This window comes from Malaya genurostris, chromosome 2, assembly GCF_030247185.1.
Source record: "Malaya genurostris strain Urasoe2022 chromosome 2, Malgen_1.1, whole genome shotgun sequence".
NCBI lineage: Eukaryota > Metazoa > Arthropoda > Insecta > Diptera > Culicidae > Malaya > Malaya genurostris.
Genome location: NC_080571.1, coordinates 37651830 through 37672576, shown reverse-complemented (window position 1 = coordinate 37672576; position 20747 = coordinate 37651830). Strand labels below are relative to the sequence as shown.

The 20747-nt window shown below is 36.5% G+C and overlaps 1 protein-coding gene across 2 annotated transcripts in view; it reads left to right on the top strand.

Moving 5' to 3' along the window:
- Positions 1-1432: 1432 nt before the first annotated feature.
- LOC131432900 (uncharacterized) overlaps positions 1433-20747 on the top strand; it is a 669773-nt gene continuing 650458 nt past the window's right edge. For both annotated transcript variants that reach the window (XR_009229989.1, XM_058599478.1), the window contains exon 1: positions 1433-2467. The gene's annotated coding sequence lies outside the window, so the exon portion shown is untranslated. The remainder of the gene's footprint in view (positions 2468-20747) is intronic.

The following is a 20747-nucleotide window of genomic DNA, read 5'->3' as shown; positions in this document are numbered from 1 at the left end:
TTTATTTATTTTTTTTGTGAAATCATGGTAGGCGGTGCTAACAAATGATGACCAATGGCAACTAACTAGTATCGAAGGTTGAAATAACATCCATTCTAGGTATATTATCTAAAATTACTTTTAGGACAAGAAAGCATTAAGCAAAGAGGTACCACAACGTTTTGTTTCGTACTGTGCAAATAGACCGTCAAAATATAGCAAATGTTTTAGCCTTCCGTCGCTGCTTTAAAAATTTCAAAACTTCAACTCCAATGAGATCAATGACATCCCACTTCCGGTTAGTTGCGTACCAAGCTTCTGCCAAATGAACTTCCTAAACGTTCAAATTCACTTATTCAAATTCCAATCGTTCCGATCCGAACCCAAATCCACAGGAAAGGTGGCTTTTATTGTAAATACAATATTTCACTCAAACGCGGCTAACCTCGGTATCGTTTGCCACTGACCGCATCCAACTGACCAGCAGCTGATCGACGAGCCAGCCTCCCACGGTGCCCCGGGAGAGCCAATATTTTCCGACTCGCGTAACGGACGCGATAAAAAGCCGCTGGTTTCACTTTATCGGCAGGCAGTGAACTAAAATGGATTTTTTTTGCCTTGGTCCACGTTGATTGAACCACGCTGACCCACGTTACCTTTGATTGCGTTGTGTGCCAACGGGGGAAAACCTTCAAATCCCAGCTGGCCATGCTGAAACGCACACGCCGGTATTTTCCGTGTCGTAATTTCGCGTACTCTGTTTTGCGTGGAGCTGGAAATCAAAGCAGTCATGGTTTCAGCTTTGCGAACGAACGACAGACCGATCGGTAAAAGTGACACAACACGCATTTCGATGTCAATGTCGGTGTTGCGCCTCCCTTCCCTTCTCAACACCGCGTTTGGATGGCAGGGGAGAACCCTGCTGGGGCACCGAAACAGGCGTCACTAAGTAGATTTGGAAATATTTACTAACAATCTGTCAGCCGCACAGCAGGAAAAGTGATCAAACGCATCCCGGTGTCAGGCGGAAAACCCGGCGGGGAAACGCAGAAGGTGATTGTTTGAAATGTAGGCAAATAAACGAGCTTCGAGGACAAGCTATCACGAACGGCTCTCGAAAAGTGTCGTAAGGAATGGAAAATCAAATCGCTCTTTCGGTTTCGGTGTCGGTGAAAATTCGAGCAGTTTTTCGAGCGATCGCCGTCTTTGGATAGGGGGACGGATGGCAACGATTATTCGCACACGTGAGCAATAGTGACCGGTCTTTTCTCGCGTGTGAGCCCGGTTCTCTCATGTTTTTCCCGGAGAGTACCTTGCTTTCTCTCTCTTTCTCTGCTCTAGCGGCCGATAACGTGCCGCTCCACTGGGAGTGTGTTTTCCTATCCCTCATCTTCGCATCAGCTGAGAAAAGGATCAAAGCCTGCCCATCACGAACAGCCATAACCTTTTCCACTGGTTTTAGTTTGATTTCAGAAACGTTCACTTGCGGTTCGTCGTCGAGTGCTCGCGTTGTGTTTTTTCTCATTGTAAAAAAAAAGAAATATAAAACCAAACAAGAAGGGAGGGGGGAAAGGAGGACCCACATGCAGAAATATTCAGTGAGAAGAAAATTAGACTCGTTAGAAACGTGAGGATAGGAAAACGGAAAAAAAACGTCGTTGCATGTAAATATTCAAAACACGACGGATACGGCGAAACTAGGGTGGTTCTGGCTCTGGCTGTCAGGAAGAATGCGTGACTGGTAGGAAACAATAAATCGAAATCTGTCACATTCTCTAGAACCCGGTGTACGAGAGTCTCTACCGGGGAATGATGCTGCGGTTGGACTGAGGAGAAAAAAAGTATTCTTTTGGGATATTCCAATCGTTCCGATTGTGGATCGTGAATTCTTCCGGACCCGGGGTGGTGCGCGTTTTTTGGTTGGTGTGAAGAGTGGATTTCGCCCTGTGTTTATAGGTGCAATAATAAACGACCCGCTGAAGAAGCAATCCAAATCATAAATAACGAGAATCAAGCAAAGAGAAAGACACCGGTTTCAGGTGGGAAAAGCAGTGTTTTTTTGTTTCTTCTGGCAATGGTTTCCTTCGCTCTTCGAGCGTTACGGTGAAAAATTCTGTGGAATTTGGAGATCGACATCCCGCTACAGTTCGTACGGTGCGGTTCGGCAGATTGTTCCGTGAAAGGGGAAAATTTCTGAAACCCAGTCGTAATAGTCGTGCAAAGATATTCCAGTGACGGTGAAATCTGATGAGAAAAAAAAAACACAGTGTAGTGGTGAAAGTAGAAGAAAAAAATGTTGAAGTTTTATTGAGATAAAAAAAAAAAATTCAAGCCAACAGCGAAGGCATTGGTGAATTCAGTGGAAAATAAATCAATAAATCAATCGTTCTACAAAGCGACACAAAAGAAAAGTGCGAGCCCGTTGGTGTTCCAAGAAGTCTCCGGGAGTCAAAACGGCACTACGAAAATTGAGGAACGCATTTAAAAGGTGAATTTTCCTTATTTTACTCAAACAACGAGTTCAATTCTAAATTGAAAATATTTGTCCACCGTAAACAACGAGAATTCAAAGCAATCACAATATTAACTTCGTTTTGGTAAACGGGAGCTGTTTGCATTCGGTGATACTTTGTTAAAAACAAAATTCCAACGAAAAACCCTCCTTCCCCATTTTGATATCGAGGATGAATTTGAATTCTAAACCAGAAACTGTGGACAGTCGGAATGTTCTTCGACTCATCTCATCGAACCGGAGTGGATTGATAAAACCGCACTCCAGGCGGATTATTCTGAACAAATGAATCGTAGATACAAATTGAAGGCACTGATTTGGGAAGGATATTTTCCAGACTGAATTATTTAGTCATTTAATTTGTAAATGTAATACACAAACAACAGTGGTTATATTTTTTTTTGAGTGTCTTTTAAACCTGACTAAAACAGACTTGACAGCGTCGATTTTGCATAAAATTATGTTGACGAATGTGAATTTACGTATCGGTTTTCAAATATATCCCTGTGAAATTTTTTCGACATTTCACATCGTATGTTATCTTTGAGTTGATCTCTGGTGCTTGGCCTATCAGCGTAAACCTCGGATTTCAAATGGTCTGGTGGCGTCATATCGTGTGATCTCGGGAGCCTCGTCCGGGGAACAATGGTCGTAACAAATCGATTGTTATTCGAGCTGTATGGCATGTTGCACCGTCCTGTTGAAACCAGTAGTCATTCAAACAATTTTCACGAGCTACGGACAACTTATCGATAACGATCGCCATTAACAGTTTTCGTTACTCCATCATCGTCTTGCAAAAAATAGGGATCAATCACCATATCCGCACAAACACCACACCAAATTGTAACTTCCTGGTCGTAAAGAGGCTGTTCCTCAATTCATTCAGGTTTTTTAGTGACATAGAACCGACCAATTTGTTTATTAACGCATCCATTTAACGTAAGATGTGTCTCGCCTGGCATAATGATTTTTGGATTGCCCGATGCTTCCACTTCTACTGATCCACCCTGTATGAACGCATAAGCTATTGCACTATGGTCCAAAACGGGAAATTAGCGTGACAAAATTATTTTCACTATTACATATTAGTTTTTTGTAGTTGGTGTCTTAACAACAGTTGTTTGTAATCAAATGGCGCTCCTTTTGATGAAAAAAGTTGCTAAGGTGGTCCTCATTTAGATTGAAATCTGAAATCTAATATCTAATTGAACTCAAAAATGATTTTGTTGTACATTTTTATCGATCTGGCATCTAATAAATATTGATATTTGAAGCTTGACTAGTTTTTGATGAAAAAACAATCATAACTTTTTACTGGTAGCTGTTAGAACAAAAACGTGATTAATCCACCTAGCAGTGAGATGATACCTTTTTTTATCAATCCGCATGTGTTTTTTTGCATGGATATTCTTAGGTGTTTTAGTTCTCATGACATTATTTTAATTATCGTCGTTTTAAACGGCAAATTGAGATTTTAATCACTCATTACCCTGTAATTTCGAATCTGCAAATCGTATCGAATTTCAATCTTAACGTGTGACATTCGATTGAACATTCCATGAGATGTCGAAGTAAGTTCCACTTTAGAGTTTTTCGTCATTATTTATGGTACTTCCAGAGCTGGTATTCAGGAACTAGCATAACCCAAAATGATTTGAATGGCCATAAATTAATACGCCAAACAATTTAAATCTTCTATATCGGTATGAATTTTGAAAATTCATCATCTGTAATTCCAGAATCGGATAAAATTCACCAATTTTGTATGAGACCTTAAGTCCTTTAATTGACATCTTTGAGAAATTGTAGTGCGAATTAAAATTTGGGGGTACATTCCGAATCCAAAAAAGAATACCGCTTAAACTGAAATAAATTTATTTGGTAATCGACTATCCAAATTTGCAAACCCGATAAACCTGATTAATTCATGTGAAATGGACATTTTTATACTAATCACCCTGTATCTCCTAAACCAGAAATCGGATCTGACTAATTTTTAAAGGATTTTAAGACCTCTCATTTGAATCATAGATAATTCTTAGATTTCATTTGAATCTTAGATCGATTCAGCCATCTACGAGAAAAATGAGTTACACAGTTTTAATTTCGTTTCATGTATCATCCTGTAGTTCCGGAACCAGAGGTCGGAGCCAAACATAATTCAGGAGCCTTGTTTGGAAGCACACGACTTTTCATATGAATCTGAGTTTGTAGAAAACGGTTTAGCCATCTCCGAAAAAAAATGAGTGAAATTATTTGTCACACACGCATTTGCTGATCTCGACGAACTGAGTCGTATGGTATATGGAAGTTATGTTCTTCCAGCTTTTATTGCTGTAAGTAGTTTAAATCAATATAATTATGGAATTACTTTCAACTCGAAAATGCTGAAATCATCTGGTTTATAAATGCCATATTCGAACGATTATGTTGCCAAAAACGAACCGTACTAAAATCGGTCCAAGGCAAATTGTCATGAAAAAGGATGCTGTACACAGTCTTTTGGGCACTTAGAAACAATTGTAAGTCACAGTATAAAAATCGTGTTTTCCTTTGCTCTCAAGCATTTCTTTGTTATACAGTGCTCAAAACTTCTATTACTGGAATAAGGGGAAAAGTCGTTTACACAAAAATATTGATATCTCCGTTAAAAATGGACGGATTTTAACAAACTATGGCTTGTTGGATAGCTATTCTGTTTTCAAGGTCAATTGTGACAGATACTGTCAAAAAACTGAAAATTTTGACATAAAACTCCGTATAACTCAAAAAGTAAACATCCTATCTCAAAACCATTCAATAGCGTTTTGGGTGACGGGGAGACCTTTCATTTGCGACTAGTTTGATCAAAATCGGTCCAGCCATCTCTGAGATCTCGACCTCTTAGTTGACAACACACATACAGACACACACACACACACACACACACACACATACACACACACACACAGACAGACATTTGCTCAGCTCGTCGAGCTGAATCGATTGGTATATGACATTCGGCCCTCCGGGCCTCGGAAAATTTTTCGAAAGTTTGAGCGAATTCTATACCTATTTTTTATATATATAAAAACCTGTTTTAATCCACCTAGTGGTGTAATGATGCCTTTCTCATAGCAATCAAACTATCATATATAATACTGTGGTATTCTTCGAAATTATTTTTCTTCGATTCTTAAAAGAATAATCGAAATAGATTTGTTTGACCGTCTACTGATAAAAATTATCAATTGGAAAAGATTTGAGGTCGATTTAGAAAACTTTTTACGGTTTTTCGCTCTTTTCAGTGATGGTATAAAATTTTTAACACACTTTACCCTATATTTCCGGATCCGGAAGTCGGATTCGCATGAAATTCAGAAATAACGCATGGGACCACAGGACCTTTCATTTGAACCTAAGTTTGTGAAAATCGGTCGCGCCATCTATGAGAAAAGTTAAAACACATATTTTCATTTTTTTGCACATTTTACCCCATAACTCTCGAACCGGAAGTCGGATTCAAATAATATTCAGGAATTTTGTATGGGACCACAAGACCTTTCATTTGAATCTAAGTATGTGAAAATCGGTTCAGCCATCTCCGAGAAAAGTTAGTGCAAAAAAACGTTACATACACACATACGCACATACACACACACACACACATACACACACAGACATTTTGCGTACTCGACGAACTGAGTCGAATGGTATATGACACTCGGCCCTCCGGGCCTCGGTTCAAAAGTCGGTTTTCACAGTGATTGCATAACCTTTCTATATGAGAAAGGCAAAAAAGGTAAAAAAGTGAATTTTCAGGAGCCACCCTACTTTTACTCGGGAAAATTGATGTAACTCGATCAAATGAAAAGCTAGAGAGGTGCTTTTTTTAGCAAAGCTGCTCAAAATAAAATTTCCAACACATTTATTGCTCAACAAAATCATTTTTGAGTTCAATTAAGAAAATTAGATTTTAGATTTCAATCTAAAAGAGGACCACCCTAGTAACTTTTTTCATCAAAAGGAGCGCCATTTGATTACAAACAACTTCTGTGAAGACACCAACTACAAAAAACTAATATTTAATATTGAAAATAATTTTGTCACGCTAATTTCCCGTTTCGGACCACTGTGCATTGTTCGGACATTGTTTCGGTTTACCTTTTCTAGCTTTTTTCTACAAACGTTGGATTGTTTTCATCTCGTTGAATTTCCTAATAATTCCTGCTCTGATTTTTAGAGTCTATAGGGTGATCTTGCAGCCATTATTTTTAGTAAAAACCTAATTTAAGGCAAAGTTTTGAAATTACATTTCTTTTGTGGAATTTGGCCTTTCTGTTTCAACAGACTTCGCAGCCGTTACTACGATCCTACTGACCTATGAATCCTTCCATGTCGGGGCTCGAACATATGACAACTGGCTTGTAATACCAGCGCCGCATGCATTGAACCGCCAGCCCGGGTTGAAAAATCTAATTTCTCCTCTTGAACATTTTATTGTTCACTTTAAACTTCTATCATTCCAGCATTCATTTAACTTTATTTTATAATGAAAATCTTTAAACAATCTATCTAGATATTTGTTTTTTAATCCAACAGTATGGTTTTGCTTCCTTCTTGTATCGACTCACTCCAAAGACCGTCTAATTTTAACGTATCTGCTCACCTCCAAAATGCCTGTTCTCCTCTCTTTCTCTCTCCTCTCGCTCTCCACATCCACGTAGTGGTATCACCACAATAGTAAATCACATAATGATTTCCTAAAAAAAAGGTAGAATAATGCTCTATGACAGTGGTTCCGAACGTTTTGTATATCGCGAACTACAGGTTGGGAATAGCTGCTCTTTTCAGTTTTGTACAATTTCGGTAAAATTTATAAAACCGATTTATTTTTTATTTTTTAGTTGGTTTGATTTTTTGATTTTGATTGGGTTTTTTAGTTTTTAGTCGCCACAACTAAGCCAAATGAATGAGAAACTCACAGGAAAGATGATTTTTTTTTTGGAAAAAGGTACGCCGGAGACAGGACTCGAACATGCGTTCTTATGCAATCCGTGCATGAGAAGCAGATTGTTACGAAAAATCAAACCATCGATATACGCTTACCAACCCAGTTTTGCGGTAGAACTGTGTCTACCACAGCTCAGGATGGCGGAAAGGGTAAACGCGTATGCACGGATTGTATTGAAAAGCAGGTTCGAGTCCTCCCAAGTAACAATTTTATATTAATAAATACTTGTAGCTGTCTTCAATGCTACATAATAAATCCTGCATTAAAACTTTAAACTCCACGAAAGCCTACTGAAAACCTCTATAAGAGCATGTACCTGCCGAGTGGACCATTCTTCATAAGGTTTATAAAGCAAAGTGAAGAATTAGCATAAACCTGTGTTAAAACTTCAAGTTCAAGAAAATTTTAAAACCAGCTTTACGATCAACATTTAATTTATTCGGAAGGAATGAATTCCGCTATGACTAAATTGTCGTTTTGATAATATTTTTCATGGCTGTGTGTGTGCCATGTCTGCTTTGAATGCAACCAGTAAGAATATATTAGATTTTATTTACAAGTTTGAGGTTATCACTAATCGCCTTGAAATAAATGCAGTTTTTGCGAAATGTTTCAATGTTTTAAAGAAAATGTTTGAAGGCAATATTAAGAGTGTTTGCATGGTTTTATTCTAGTACACATTGTTTTATTTTTAGTCCAGTTGTTAGTCTGGGTAAAAAGTTTTAAAGAAGCTTTAAAAACTATGATATTACTTGTCAAAAGAGACATGTATTATAGTCGTCATAAAACAGGTAGTGATTGAAAAATCAATTACAAAACTCCTATAAATTACAATCAAAACCATTAGGCATTCGAATTGTTACTCGGGCTGTCTCTGAGTTTATCTTTTTTCCCAAAAATCGTCTTTTCTGTGAGTTTATCATTCATTTACCTTTTTCAAATATGTTTGCACTCAGTCATTGCAAAACTAAAACCGATTGCTTGCCGACACGCTTTGTTCATGTGAAAAAAACTCCAATTTCACGCCACATTGGAATGCGTGAAAATAAAACCTTTTCACCTTTGAATTTTCAAGTCGAAATTGTTGCCTCGATAGCATTTGCCATTAGTGACCTCGTCATCTTAGAGCTTAAGCCGTGTGCCTTCAAACTTATGTTATTTAATAAAAAAAAACCTTTTTTAATCCACCTAGTGGTGTAATGATGCTTTTTTCAAAATACTTATATTTTCAAAAATATCAAGAGATGATTTTGCGAATAATTTTTTTTTCAATCTTGAATTAAATAAGAAACTTTCTTTGGGTATAAACTAATAAATTGTAAACAGTTATGTCAACTTAATAAGAATTTTTCTTTATTTTGCATCGTCGCGCTAAATGATTAAACATACTTTACCCTATAGTTCTGGAACCGGAACTCGGACCCGTAGGAAATTGAACAGCAACCTATGAGATTATAGGAACATTTATTTGAGTCTGTTTGTGGAAATCGATCAAATCATATCTGAGAAAATTGAGCGAGTCTCGTTTTAAACTTTTTGACCACTATTTCCGGTACTTCTGGAACCGGGAACTTGAAACCAGTATAGCCGAAGTCGGTTCGTTTAGTAAGTAACTAATATAGCCTACAAATTGAATCAGTTGTAAGCCAAATCTAGAAAAATTTTACCCTTTTTTGCATCGTCGCTCTAAATGACGGTGTGCTATTTTAAACACACTGTACCCTATGAAAGCATGATGAGGTTCAATAGCAACCTATGGGACTACGAGCTTTTTTTATGAGTGACATTATTTAATACATACTCACATACATACACACACAGGCACATACTTTGGTCAGTTCGATGAACTGTGTCAATTTTTCAATTTTTCTCTATGAGAAAGGCAATAAGTGCACATTTTTAGAAAAGAATCGTTATCATGATCCTGCAATAATACTAACAAGTAGGTACAAATTGAATAAACGGATTAGAAAAGGATTAGAAATTTACATATTTTTAACCTGAAAAATATAGATTTAAATGTGGCAACCATGCACGCTATACGAAATTGAACAAAGCACGCTGCGAACGGAGCAAAGCCGCACATACCGACGCGTATCAGTTTTGCATCATCATTTTGAATGACGATTTGAATGTTTTGACACTCATCACCCTATAACTTCGGAACCAGAAATCGGATCAAGATCAAATTGGGCAATATATTTAAAAACAATGAGAGCTTTAATTTAAACCATGATTCGTGAAAATCGGCTTAACCGTTGTTGAGAAATCGAAGGGAGTTCCGTTTTTTTAGATTTTATTCACCATTATCGGTGCTTTCGGAAGCGGAAACCGGAGACTAGTAGTCCCAAAGTATTTTTTATATATTCACTAACTAACAAGATCTGCCGACGAGATGAATTTAGGAGTACGTTTTATAAAAATGTGCACCTCTTGTGAAAAAATACTCATGAAATTGTAAATTTTCACTAATCGCATTTTAATACTGGAACCGGAAGTTGGATCTGGATCAACTTTTCAGGGACTGTTTAAAAAAATGAAGCCTTTCATTTGCTTCTTAGTTGGTGAAAATCGGTTAAGAAATTTCCGAGAAAATTTTATGCGCATTTTTAAATAAATTTGCTCATATTTCCTTATAATTCCGGAATCGGATCCAAATGAAATTCAAGAAATTTGTATGAGGCCATCAGACCTTTCATTAGAATCTAAGTTTGTGAAAATCGGTCTCGCCATGTTTGATAAACGTGTGTGACTTTTTTTTCCTTTTTTTCGTGCATATCACTCTGTAATTCCGGAACCAAAAGTCGGATCCAAATGAAACTTTGTATGGGACCTTAAGACCTTTCATTTGAGTCTAAGTTTGTGAAAATCGGTTCAGCCATCTTGGAGAAAATTGAGTGAAATTATTTGTCACACACACAGAGAGACAGACATTTTGCGATCTCGACGAACTGAGTCGAATGGCATATGACACTCCACACATGTCTAAGAAATATATGAAACGTTTAGATATGTTGCAATTAAAAACAAAATATTTGGAAAAAACAACTTTGGAAATCCGCGTGGAAAAAAACCGCAAAATTGAAGGTTTTTTTAATGCCAAATGTCTTAGAAATGCATGAAACGTTAAGATATGGTGTAATCTAAAAAAGTTCTTTTTTGAAAAATATCGGAAATGCATGTCTAAGACAAAACAAGTTTACTTATTTTTTGAGAAGAAATCGCTCTTCTACGAGCTCTTCTATGAGCTACCCAAAATTAGGTTTTTATATACTCAAACTTTGACTTCATCGTAAAAAATAGGTAGCGAGCATTGCCAAAGTTACCACTTTAGGCAATGTTACATTTACCTAAATATTGAGGTCATCACTCGTTACCTAAAAATGCGGAGATGCACTTCAGCTGATTTTGGATAGGTTTCGTCCTAAAATTAGGTATCGACTGGTAATAGTGTATATAATATAGCCTAAACAGAAACTTCGCGTAAACGTCACCTCTTGAGCAAAAAAAAATCATTTGCAGATCGGTTCACGCATACCAGAGAACACTGGCTACACACACTTTTTCCAACATTATTTTATATCTATAGATAGATATGAAGCTGACCAATTGTTTACAAGGCCGCTAGCATGATCTTATCTAAGACTATCTATCGTAAAAAGATCATATCTAAGACTATCTATCTTAAAGTCTAGGTGAACTCTTCAAACGGCCGCACAGTGGTTCGAATCAATAAAAACGTGGACATAAATCAGTAGCTGCCAAACCGTTCTTTTAATGCATATAGTTGCTTTGAAGAAATTATTTACAAATATATACTGCGTAATTTGATCCTATCATTAATTGTTCATGGCCTACTTTGACAAAAAATGTAACCATAACTTTTTTTTTCTGAAGAGATAAAATTTTTTTTCTTCTACAAAGTTTTAGAACTATGACAAATAATTTACTTTGTCAAACATACCCCCTTAATATCAGTTTTTTATTCACAAATTGTTTCGAGTTATTTTGTTATGCATACTTTGTTTGGAATAATTGTAGAATTTATAAAATCGCATATTTTTGTTGAAGATAGTGCATAGGTTTGTTCTTTCCTGGCAAAGTTGAGCAACATTTTACCTTTTTTTACCTAGGATAAAACCTTGCACCGAAGCGAAATATGCAACTTTATGCAGCTGATTTTTACAAAATTTGTAGGAAAAGATGTGCCCAATATCATAAAAAAAATCTAAGTGGAACTCGGTGAAACTTTTTTTTTAGGTCTTTTCAAAGTTAGTTTTAATTACTGAATTATGGCAACCATCTTAAAGCTAGTTTTCTAGTCAGTTATTTTTTTATGCATACTTCGTTTGGAATAATTGTAGAAAATATAGAATTTCATAATTTTGTAGAAGCTAATGCATAAGTTTATTCTTTTCTGGAAAATTTATGCATAATTTTACTTCTTACCTAGAAAACCTTGTGCCGAAGCGAAATATGCAACTTAATGCATCTAACTTTTATAGTACTTATAAGAGAACATGTACCTTATCCAATTCATTTTCCAATGAGAATATCTTGAGTACTCTTCGTGTGACTTATTTTCACTATGGCCATGCTGAAACCATGAATTGTTAAGAAACAGAGGGCGTCACGCGTCTGCTATTTCTGTAACTCACTTTTGCAGTGAGCGTCGCCCGAACAACATCTCGTCTTAAAAATCGTGTTGCTTCGCGATAACTCAATTTATTTACACGTTTAAACATGAAATCTCTTCGTAAAGGTTTGTACTTTAACAATACTTTATCATATTTTGTCTAGAAAACATTTTTCCATTTTTTAAATATGTCTTGAAGTTTTGATAATTTTTCGGATTTTCAATAATTAAAACTAAATTTGAAAAGGCCAATTTGCTCGCAACAATTTGCTTAAGTTGCGCGTGCAAACATGAACTTGTTTATACGTGTTTACGCGCGTCCAGACTGGTAGTCGGAAATAGGATAGAAATATCTTTCATATATTTGCATACGTGCATAGCATGTATAGTAATAATCCATGGGGTATTTCACACAAAGCCTTTTTTCAACAGCCTGTAAAATATAACAAAGATACAAAAATTCGTCCAAGGCATGAATGTACGGTTTTTTCTTAGGTTTCAAATAAGCGATTCCATAAAACAACCTTTATAGTTTATTGAATGAAAAAAGTTAAAAATTAATAAACAAATAAAAAAATCGAAACTTGGGCACGAGGAAAAACAGCCGTGAAAAAACGATGACAGATGTTTTTTTAGACTCCTAGTTGCGTCTGACCCACTGATTTCGAATAATTATTACAAACCTATCAAAACTGGAAAGAAATTGTCACTGGAAGCAATTGATATGCTAGAACTTACAACAGAACAAGAAATTAGCGATACGGAAAACTCGGACGATAGCGTGACTGATACTGATTGATCGAATGCAATGCGAATAAGTGACATATTGTAATGATTTATTAGGTAATATTAACTACCTAGTTGATTGACTAGGTTGTGAAAAGTATTGGGAAAAGTTACTCATTTAAATGCTAACTTTGTAGTAGATACTTAGGTAATAGAGATAAATTCTACGTAGGTAAATCCAAAAAAACTGTTTTTTAAATAAAGCGAATATCTCAAAAAATATATTTTTTTACATTATTCATAACTTCAGCAAAAATACTTGAAATGTCTTTTTCTTTGAAATGAGATAGAAAAAAAAATTTTTTCGTCAAAAACAAAATTATTTTTTTCTCGAAATCGGTACTACCCCCGGAACAAAAATTAAGGTGCTGCTTTCAAAAGAAGCGTTATATAATTTTGTAAAATTTCTTCGAAGACACGTTAGCTCTTAAAAATCAGTGAAAGTCAGTACAGACTTGTGACCGTCTTTTTCCAGTTTTGGACCACTGTGCGCCCTCTGTTTCTTAACCATTCATGGTTTCAGCATGACCATAGTGAAAATAAGTCACACGAAGAGTACTCAAGATATTCTCATTGGAAAATAAATTGGATAAGGTACATGTTCTCCTATAAGTATTATAAAAGTTAGCTGCATTAAGTTGCATATTTCGCTTCGGCACAAGGTTTTCTAGGTAAGAAGTATAATTATGCATAAATTTTCCAGAAAAGAATAAACTTATGCATTAGCTTCTACAAAATTATGAAATTCTATATTTTCTACAATTATTCCAAACGAAGTACGCATAAAAAAAAACTCGAAATAACTAGAAAACTAGTTTTAAGGGGGTTGCCATAATTCAGTAATTAAAACTAACTTTGAAAAGACCTAAAAAAAATTTCCACCGAGTTCCACTTAGATTGTTTTTTATGATATTGGGCACATCTTTTCCTACAAATTTTGTAAAAATCAGCTGCATAAAGTTGCATATTTCGCTTCGGTGCAAGGTTTTATCCTAGGTAAAAAAAGGTAAAATGTTGCATAACTTTGCCAGGAAAGAACAAACCTATGCACTATCTTCAACAAAAATATGCGATTTTATAAATTCTACAATTATTCCAAACAAAGTATGCATAACAAAATAACTCGAAACAATTTATGAATAAAAAACTGATATTAAGGGGGTTGCCATAAAAACGCTTTGTATATCCGAAACGGTGCGATCTAAACTTTTGGTATGTTTGACAAAGTAAATTATTTTTCATAGTTCTAAAACTTTGTAGAAGAAAAAAAATTTCTATCTCTTCAGAAAAAAAAGTTATGGTTACATTTTTTGTCAAAGTAGGCCATGAACAATTAATGATAGGATCAAATTACGCGGTATATATTTGTAAATAATTTCTTCAAAGCAACTATATGCATTAAAAGAACGTTTTGGCAGCTACTGATTTATGTCCACGTTTTTATTGATTCGAACCACTGTGGGCCGTACAAACAATTGACAGTCTCTCTCCGTTTACCATTTCAGGCTGTTTGGCCGTCCAATCGCAATGACTACCAATTGGAAGGTTTTAGCCTAGTTTTGAAATTTTTGTTAGGTTTTTTTGCCTCACCTAAACTCGCATATCAGTCCCATATGGGTTTTGGCTACTTTCGAGTTAGCCCGACGGATAACGTCTATTTTTACCCTAATTCCAGAAATTTAAAAAAAACAATTTGGGGTTAGTTCAGTAAAATTTGAAAAAAAATATCAGGTCAGGTTTGTCCCATCTGGAAAGCACTCGAATATCTGTCCCACGTTTTAGTAACTAAAAAAATGAAAAGATAGCATTAATTTTTTTTTCTAGTCACTGTACCAATATTTAACGCTGGCAGTGCATGCAAAAAACAAACAGATTATATAAGCTAAAGTTCGATCTTGGAATTGATCTTTGGATATAGCCGGTGCGATAACTTTTTTTAGATATTCTGCGTTTCGATCTCAGTTTTTCGCCAAAATAGTTTCCTTCAGAATCACACGTGTTGCTCCCATTTATACTCACAATTTCATCTGCCGAACCAACAACTTTTGGAGAAAAAAATCAGCTCTTTTGCCATTTAACTCTGTCCAAAATTAGTGGTAGCCATAGGCGAATATTTTAAATAGGAATTATCTATAATCATGGAATTATCACTGATCGATCATCATAGTAGCGGAAAAAGTGAATTATTATCGAAATATGGATTCATTTTTTTCTCAACTTGTCGATTTTCAGTATGGGCAGTAAATGGCGGTATAAAACTTTTAATATTCCTCAGCCCGCAGTTCTGAAACTAAAAAAACCGGACACGGATGAAACTCAAAAACCCAGACTGGGGCCATAGGTCCTGTTTCTCTCTCTTTTTATTCAATTGGTTACTAATACCGTTTTCGTTTTGGAACCTACAAGCGAGCGACTCTGACTCCGAATAAAACGAACACGTGGTACGCGCCCTAAACAACAACTCATATAAAAAAGAAAAAATAAACAAACTCGCATGAATGCGTGGTGCGACCCGAGAAAATTTTCAGAGCGAAACTACGTGATTTGAGTCCGATCTAGAGCGACCCCAGGTTGCTAAAACAAACTCATCAAAAGTTGTTTTGGCGACTCTGGGTCAACTCTCGGGCTGCTCTGACCAATAAACGAAAACGGTATAAGTCGTCCCAATTTTCATCTTTGAAATTTTTGTATGCATCTTTTGACTACAAAGGCAACCTAGATGCGTATAGATCTCCCTGTTAAAAGTATACTTTCCGACTGAAGCCGCTGTTGAACATTTGCACTTAAAGTTTCATGGTCTATTTTTTTACTTCACAAGATTATAATAGAACCAAAACACTTCTGTCGCACTCATTTCCTATTTAGAGCTTTTGAAGATATATGAGAATTTAATATGTTTTTACACATTTCAGTGATGCCAATCCATTTTTGATTGTTGTACTTACAATTGCTTGATTTTGATTATAATCAGGGACCGTTCATAAATCACGTAGACTCACTGGGTGGAGGGGGGGGGGGTCTGACATAAGTCTACGTTTGTCTACGAGGGAGGAGGGAGGTTTTTCTTAAAGTCTACGTTTTTTTTAATTTTTCAAGCAATTTACTTATGGCGTTTTTCATTGAAAAACACTGGTGGCGTGGATTGCTCTGATTTTGCCCTTTCGAGCAGAAATTGCAATGAAACACCGTCAGAATGTTTTTCAATTAAAAACGGCATTAGTTTAATTAGCCGGCCGCGCGTTTCCTTCGATTGATCAAAAAGACAGTTTAAATTGCGTGATGCTTAAGAGCAGAATTGCAATTTGTCACGTCGATTAACCTTGACAGACTGACTAAAAACATCGTCGACTGTAATCTGTACTGTGAAAGTTATTATCAAATGAAATACTCCGTAGTTCGCGACACTATTGTTTTTTCTTTCATTCTTCTATTCCCTATCGCAGTGAAAAAATAAAAGAAAGTAAGAAACATAAAAATAAATTGAAAATGCTCATTATTATTTGCAAAAAGTCACCGGACTTTAAGTTTATTGGAGTAAATGAATAAATTTCAATTTTTATGCTTTCCGAGTATTATTTAGTCACATCGTAATCAAGCAGTGAAAGGAGAAATGAAGACAATGTCAATTGCCTCTGCAATCCATGAGCGTTCTGACGAGTGAAATGTCCACAGAATTTTAGAAATCGGTAAAGGACCGATGTTAGTAGTGTGACAAAATGATCAAAAATCTATCACTCATCTGTAGCCGATCACGAATAAGAAAAAGCAATTAATTATGAAAATACCAAATCGCGAGGAAGTCTAAAAAGTTATCCATATTTTTGTTCTGACGTGAAGTAGTTGTCAGTGTGGTTTCTTCAAACAAAAAAAAAAACGACGGATGGGTAGTGTCAGAGACATAACCGGATGACGTGAATACGAATAAAATGAATGGTTCAGTTTCTTTGATATTGAAGGATCTGAATTTTGGATCTGGATTTCTGGAACTAAGTTTTGAGCCGACTGCTAGAACTGAATTTTGAATCTGAATTCTCAATTTTGATGCTAGAGTCTGAAACTCAATTCTGGAGCTGAATTCTACAACTTAAATCTGGACTGCAGAACTAATTACTAAATCTGTGTTGTGGAACTAAATTCCAGACCAGGATTCTGGTTCGGCACTGAATTCTTAACCTGAATCCTAGTAATGTACTCTGGACCTAGATTCAGTTTTAAGATTCGGATCCCGAACTCAGCTCCGAAATTCAAATTAATTTAGTTCAAAAATCTGCAGATTCTATTTCCTGATTTCATTTATTCTTCTAAATTGTAAAACTGAACTCTTGAACCAAATTCTAATACTGCACTGCACAGAATTCTGAACATGGATTCTGCAGTGTATTTTTTAACTAAATTTTGAAAATACAATTGAATTTTGAATCTGAATTATAATTCTAGATTTCCGTCTGAAGCTCCAGAACTTCAGGTTCAGACCTCAGTTTCAGGATTCTGAAACTACTGATACTGAATTCTGAACTCCGGACAAAAACATTGAAACTGAATTCCAGGCAGAAATTGTGAAACTGAATTCTGGTCTGATATGCATTTTCAGTTCCAGAAGTTACTTTCAAAATTCAGATCTAAGTCCAGAATTCATTTCTGAAATTTGAATCGAAAGCCCAGGTCTACAATCGAGTCTATGATCTCAGTTCCAGAATACAGACGCAGAATCAAGTTCTAAAATTCGGTTTCAGCTATAGTTTCAGAATTCTGGAACTTGGATTCTCGACGAGGAACTGAAGTTAAGATCTGGACTGTGGAAATGAACAAGAAAATCTGGTCTTGGATTCTTAATCTGAAATCCTGAACTGAGCTCTAGAACTGTCAACTACGCAGGCAAGAAAGAATGAAGTATCAATTTGTTAGCTTATGATTTAGGAAAAATGCAATTCGAATTAGAATTATTTGTGGTTACCTCATGCTACTGAAAATTCTATCACACATTGCTGATCATATCTCCAATGACTTAGAGAGATAATAACGATAAATGGAACAAAAGATATTCACGATCAAAAACTTACCAGTAACACATATGATAAGCTTTTAAAATAGTGAAGTGAGACGAGAAAAGTATGCGAAAATTTTCTAATTCGAATCTATCAGACTGTCAACACTCACTAAACCAATTATTTTCACTTCCTATTTGCATATTTCAACAGATAAGTAATTCTAGAAGTTTTTTAAATAACATTTAGAGCCCTTTGAAGGGCTGATTTTGTAGTTCCTTTCCTAGTTGATTGCTTTGTTCACCAGCATATTGATCATATTCCAGATGGCATGTAGCAAAAATGATGTTGATACGTTAGATACAACATGATATATTCACGATCAAAAACTTATCACTCTCTCGACAAAAAAAAAACGGATAAAAATACATCCCAGAGGTTGAAATCGAACCAAACAACTACTTGCACCCATAAAATTGTTGATTTTAATTTGCAATAATTATGGTTTTGGCTTTACCGATCTGTTAAAGAAGAACGGCTGTTATTTACTGCCCGACGTTCTAGTCTTTTTCAAGGGAAACTGTAAGTTTATTGGTTATGAAAGATATTACGAAAACATTAAAACTGTGTGTTAACTCACTATCTTATCGTTCCTCGCCTAAAAATCGTATGCCCAAGAACGGTTGATTACATAATACGTGATTTTAATCACATTTTCTTTCTTAGTCTACGAGGGGGGGGCGGGAGTTGGGGGGAGTAAAAAAAATCCAGATTTTGGTCTACATAGTTTACGAACGGTTCTTCAGGAGTTGGCACTTTTCTGCACACATGTTTCAATAACAACTTAATATGATGCGTCTATTCTTAATGACCCTTAACAAAATGTTTACCCACCAAAAACGTTTTGTATTCAACTGCCACGGTCATCATCATCATCATCATAATTATCGCGCCCTATTCTGGCAGGTTTTATGGCACATTTAGAAATTTATGTAGGTCAACGTCCCAAGCGAAGATAATAAAAACGTATAAATTAATTGAGGAAAAACAAAAGCAGTGCGTTTTACAATTTATCGTCCACACACAAGCGAAACTCATGTTTATGATCTCGGAACCACATTTGACACGAGAACGGTTCAGTTCACGCAACAGTCGAATTGAGCTTTGCTCATGTGAAGGGTATTCGGTAAATTGGATTTAAATTGTGATTTTCATGTGGATTACGGATCATTCAAAACAGAACTTCTTCGGGCTACTTTGTTTTCGAATCAAAGTTCAGTCGCTTTCTTTCCGAAGATCCGAAAGGTAAGCGAACAATGCTGTCACTGTTATTTAGCAGCTGTGTTGCTAGACAAAATAAACAGAAATGAAACCCGTAACTGCTGTAGCCACGTAGAAATTTTCACATTTTTTTTCGAGTCGCTTCTTGTAGAACCAAAATAACCACGGTTCGGGACATGAGCACTGTCTGCCCGGCGAAACTAGTTTGATGATGAACCCGGAGTGTCTAAAACCAGCGGAAGTGCTCTGATCAGCAGTGCGAGAGTCATTTATTTTTATCAACTTCTGAACAAGCTGTACTATTGTTTGTTACCTAACTACATAATTGCTCATTTGAAACTTCTGCCTGTCACTGCCAGGTCACCTGTAATGGACTGTGGCAGATGATTGAACATAGAGGTTCAGAATCCGTAGCAGCTGTCAAATACTGCACTGGACAAGAGCAAGTCTATTAACTAGCCATTAGCTTTCAGCGTGGGAAACCGGGGGTCTCCCACATAGGTCTTCAAAAGTTCAACTCAACGGAAATATGTTGCTGTTCATGTGACAGCAAACGCATTCACATCCACATCTAGTCGAATGTAGGAACGATCGTCCGAAACAAACGGGACGAACGTTCGGTCGACTAGCTGAAATGCGGGAAGTGATTTATTAGGAAAATTGTTTTTCCACAAAACCGAAAGTACGCGCGTTGGTGCACAGTCGGTGAATCGCCTCTGCGAAGGTGAAGCGGAGCATTAGGAATCCACGTTGTTTTCCCTTCGTATTCTCCCCTGCTCCCATGCTGGGCAATTTTCAGCTATTCGACTTATGTTTCTGATGCCATTGCTTGATGCCCACCCCCTGCCGGACCGGCTGGTCTCTGCTTTTGATATTTTGGCTGCGTTAATTGCGCGTAGGTGGGTACCCCGTTGGAATGAACGGCGCGTGTGGGGCGTGATGATGGACGGGGGAGGAACAACGGCAAAAACATGCAGGAGCGCTCACCTTGCCAAAGGGGAGATTACCTTTCGCTCTCGGTTGGTGGTACGGTTTAAACGCAGACACTGACGTAACGAAAGGTCGGAGCGTGTTGAATCGTTGATCTTAAAGAGTTTACGAGCGCAAAAAAAATAAAACAACGAAAAAAAGTTTCTCTTCGATGCGAAGGTATGCATATGGGGTAAAAAAAAGTTCAGTTTCATCAGATTATGACGTTTGCAGTGTGCTGAAATAAAGTCTTTCAAACTGCTTTGCCAGAGTTTCATGTGGGCTGAACGAAATACGATCGTTTTTTTTTATCCCAATAAACAAATTTCGCTTAATAAGTCCAAATGCATAAAATGTCTAGGGCCTCATAAGGATAATCTTTGCGATAAAGATGTTGAAAAATGTGTTTATTGTGGGGAGAGTCCTCATGATGATCTTTCAGTATGCGCTGCATTAAAGTTGCGTAAAGGGGCCGTCCATAAAAGACGTCACGCAGCAAGGGGGAGGGGAGTGTTTCATAAAACGTGACCTTTTGTGACAGGGGGAAGGGGGGGGGGGGGGAGGTTTTTGGAATGTGACGTCCAATATTTTCAATGAGCGCAT